We start from the raw sequence: 4,916 nt of genomic DNA, 5'->3' as shown, positions 1-4,916 counted from the left end.
TTCTTAGATACACATGAATTACCAAGGGTCTATCAAGAAGACATAAAAATACTAAATAAACCAATATCAGACAATGAAATTGAAAATTTAATTAAAAACCAAGCAAAGGGAGCTGGCAAGATAGCTCAGTGAACTAAAGCACCTACTTAGGCAAATAAGCAGGGACCATGGTTTGATCCCCAGCACCACGTGCCATACCAGCCCCACCCACAGGGCACACTGAGCCAGCCACAAAAAAAAAAAAAAAAAAAAGGAAAGCCCAAGCCCTGTAAGATTCACTATGAATTGTACAAGAAATTTCGAAGTCTGGGCATGGTGGTACATGCCTGTAATCCCAGCACTGGGGGGGCTGAATACAGGAGGATCACTATGAGTCCAAGCCGCACAGTGAGCCCGTGTACCAAATACATTTTTTGAAAAAAGAAAAAAAATTAGAGAAAAACTATTGCCACTACTTCTTAAACTCTTTAATGAAACTGAAAAGAAAACAATACTGGTTTTGAACCTTGTACAGACTTCCTGGGTCCTGCCAGAGTAGAGTCAGTTCCGAATCTAGGGCAGTAGGTCCTGATTGTGGTGACCCTGTTGAGTAGCCCGAGTGGAGGTGTGGTGCCTTACACACATGTGCCAGCCTTGCCAGGGCTCTCGCCCCCCCCCCAGCTTAATGCCAAAGGTGCCAACATCATAAATAGGGCCCAAGTAGATCAGAAAACAGAGAGGATTTTTTTAAATTTTATTTATTTATTTTACTATTTTCTTTTGGGTAGGGTATCAAACTCAGGGCCTCTTGTTTGCCAGGCAGGCCCTGCACCACTAAACTACATCTCTGGCCCCAGATCAGAAAATAAAGTCTAACCTTCCTACTGAGTTGAGGATCCCATCCACAGGCCTGTTTGTGGAGACACAAACACTGTATCTGTCTCAGTTACTCTTCTCTCATTGCTATGAAAATACCCAACATGCAAAATGAAGGAAGGAAAGGTTTATATAGCTCATAGTTGCTAGAGGTTTAAGTCCATACTCAGCTGGCTCCAAGGCAGAGCGGCACATGGCAGAGAGTAACCGTCCATGGCAGCGGCAAAGAGCAGAGAGCAAAGCAGGAGTAGCAGCAACAACGGCAACAGAGTGCAAGTCTGTCTTCCTTAAGTTACATTCAGGATATCCACCCGAGACTGGGGTGTACTACTCACACCCATAATCCCAGCAGTACTCAGACCCATAATCCCAGCCTTGGATCATGAATTAATTGCAAACTGTAGAACTGCACCACAATGACTGCATGAGGCTTTGGGGGGGGGGGAAAGACAAATATAAACCATAACAGTATCCTGTTTGACTTGACTAGTAAGGAACGAGTCGCAAGATGGCAGAGTGGTAAGCAGCAGAGAAAGAGCCTCGCTGAGTGTGGCCATCCAGCTGGAATGCGGCAATGTGGGGAAGACAAGAGGGAGGGAAGTGAGTGTCCTGGGCTCTAGAAGGAGCTCAAGCGCAAGCTGTAGCCAACTGAGAAAGTTCAACAAAAGAGGTAGCCAACAGCACCTTCTCCTCGAGATAGGTCTTGCTGGGAGAGAGGAGTGACTCAGAGCTGTGGGCACAGCAAGCGCCGGCCCCAAAGGCCTCCGCAGAGAGTCACAGCTGCTGAAGTGAAGGGCTGCACCAGCTGACAGTGAGTGTGGAGGGCTCTGCCCTCCCTTGGCTGGGTCCGTTTGGAGAGGGGCTAGCTGAGCTCAGAGCTCAGAGCCACTGCCAGGTCACACAGTGACTCCGAGCTGCACTCAGGCCCAGGGAAGGTGCACTGATGGCTGCAGCCCCCAGGTGGGGCAGGTTCCCTGAGATTATCCACTACCTTACCAGAGAGCTGCTGCTGGCTTGCTCAGATAAAATATGGACTGAGTCTGTCTGCATGCGTTGTCTACCAGTTATAGCAGAGACTAATCTGGAAGTGGACTTTCTTATCCTCTTTCTTCTTTTGTGTGTGTGGGGTTTGTTTTTGTTTTTTTTTTTATGTCTTCTGTTTTTGTTTGTTTCTCCTTCTATTTCTTTTTGTATGAGTGTGAAGATGGGGGCTAGCCTTTTTTTATGTATTTGGTCCAGGGTCTCACTACACAGCTCAGACTCGTAGTGATCCTCTTATCCTCAGCCTCCCCAATGCTGGGATTATAGAAGTGTGCCCACTATGTCTCAGTGGCGGGGCCGGCAGCATGTGGTACCAGGGATCGAACCCCCATCCCTGAGATTGCCTTAGCAGGTACTTAGTCTGCTGAGCTACGTCACCAGTCTTGTCTAGCCTCTCTGTGGTTGTAGTCTTGTCCTGTTCTTTTTAATTCTTCCTTCTCTCCTTTCCTCTGTCTTCTGCACCACTTTTCCAAAGTTAGCTTGACACCCTTTGTGCTCCAACCTTATTTCTAATCTCTTTCTCTTGTTCCACTTCTCAGTTTTCTCCCAAACTCATTTTAGGGGTGCCGAGATAGCTCAGTGGCAGAAGCCCCTGCCTGACCAGCACAAAGTCAGGAGTTCAATCCCCAGTACCAAAGAAATTAAAATAATAAGAAATTACCAAACTGATTTTAAAATTTAACCCCCCCCAAAAAAAAAATTTAACCCCCAAGGGCAAACTTGACATATTAAGGACTTGTATACTGCATATAAGTTTCTGGTTTGTTTACATTTTGTTAGATAACTACAAATCTAGTTCAAACAGTTAGAGGTGGCAAATTGATGGTTACCTCAGTTTATCATTTCCCTTTTTTTTTTTTTTTTTTTTTTTGTGGAACTGAGGATTGAACTCAAGACCCTTGCACTTGCCAGGCAAGCACTGATTCTACTGAGCTATTTCCCAGCCCCTAGTTCGTCATTTTCTAGGCTGTGTTTTATGCTATTGTCATTGGTATCACTATAGCCAAAAGTGACAAAATTGTAGCAGACAGCTGGTTTTATTGATATTCCAAGACAGATTGACTAAGGATGACACTGTGATAGAAGGTTACACTTAGAAATGTTTCTCCCAGGCCAGCCAGATGGATTAAAGTGCTTACTTGGCAGAGTGCAGTGGCTGGGGTTTGATCCCCACTGTGCAGCGCCGGCCCCACCCCCAGGGCACACTGAAATGGCAATTGAGACTGGGTGTGGCGGCGCTCACCTGTAATCCCAGCACTTGGGAGGTTGAAAACAGGAGGATCACTGTGAGTCCAATCTATGTAGGGAGACCTTGAAGACTCTGTAGCAAATGCAAAAAAAAAAAAAAAAAAAAGAAAGAAAAAAGAAAAAGCAAGCAAGAAAGAAAAGAAATGTTTCTCCCAATGGGCCATTTAGGTTTAATAGTGAAAGACTGGTTAATGATAAGAACACATCATAAAACCTTCAGAAGGAGAATGTTTTGTGGATATGTGTGTGTGAGAGAGAGTATGTGTGTGTAGCAGTTCAAATTATTAGTTTTTAAAATCAACACTTTTTCTTTTTTACTGTAAAGTGACCTTACCCTTGCCAGGCAGGCACCATGCTGCTGAGTTATAGAACTGCCCCCAAAACAATATTTTTTTATGGAAAAACGACCAAAATTTGTCACAGAATTTAGAGACCCATTAAAGCAAAATTTAATAAGGAAAAAAAATTGTTAGAGACCAAATGTGGTGGCACATGCCTGTAATCCCAGCACTTGGGAGGCTGAGACAGGATGGTCTTGTGACTTTGAGACCAGCCTAAGCTACAAACTGAACTCAAGTCCAGTCTGAACTGCATAGTGAGACCCTGTCAAAAAAAAAAAAAAAAAAAGCAACAGCAACAACATTTGTTAAAGAAAGGGAACAAATCACCTAACAAGGAAAACCCACCAGGATGAGCAGCCTTCTTGACACAAACTAGTAAGTCAAGGAGTGCTTCAAGTGAAGTATTTCAAGCCCTAAAAGAAAACAACTTCCAACACAGTTCATTGTACTCCATACAATTATCTTTCAAATTTGATGGATAAATTAGACACTTCCATGACAAAGAACACCTGAAGACATTCATCACCATCAAAACAGCACTCCAAAAAATTCTGATGGATATATTTAGAAAGTCAGCAATTCCATGAAGACAACAGTTCCATGAATCCCAACGGGCTGAATCCACCAGGCAAAGCAGGCAATGAAACAGAAGGGAAAGAAAGGGAACCAACCACAGGAAAACAATATGAGAAGGATAGGCCAACAGTATCAGTTATAACCATCAATGTAAATGGTCTCCATTCACCAAATGAAAGAAACAGACTGGCAGAGTAGATTAGGAAATAAGACACAACAATATACTGCCTACGAGAAACACATTTAAATCTAAATAAAATGTATAGGCTGAATGCCAAAAGATGGAAAACAATACTCCATGTGACAGCAACCCAGGAAAAGGGAGGGGCAGCCAATCTATTTGTAGACAAGTATGTATCAAGCCGAGACTGCTCTGAAGTTACTTGTTAAGGGAACAATCCAAAAGGAAGAAATAACAATCATAAATATATATGGACTTAATACCAGTACATATGACTATATAAAATGAACACGAATCAATATGAATAATCAGATAAGCACTAATACAATTATAGTGGGGGAACCTCAATACCTCTCTGTTACAAATAGATCAACTAGACAAAAAAGAAAAAATCAACAAGGAAACATCAGAAGTAAACCAAATCTTTGAACAAATGGACTTAGTAGACATTTACAGAGCGTTCTTCCCACAACAGAATATATATTCTTCTCAGACATGCACAGGACTTTCTCAAAAATAGACCACATGGGGGCTGATGAGATGGCTCAGTGGTCTAAAGCACCTACTTAGAACAAGCTAAGCTAAGCAAAGCACAGGGACCGCGGTTCAATCCCCCAGCACCACATGCCAGCCAACCCCGCCCCCTGGTGGGCTGAGCTGGCCACACACACACA

This window comes from Octodon degus, unplaced genomic scaffold (assembly GCF_000260255.1).
Source record: "Octodon degus isolate 3935 unplaced genomic scaffold, OctDeg1.0 scaffold00008, whole genome shotgun sequence".
Lineage (NCBI taxonomy): Eukaryota > Metazoa > Chordata > Mammalia > Rodentia > Octodontidae > Octodon > Octodon degus.
This window is presented reverse-complemented; position numbering follows the sequence as displayed.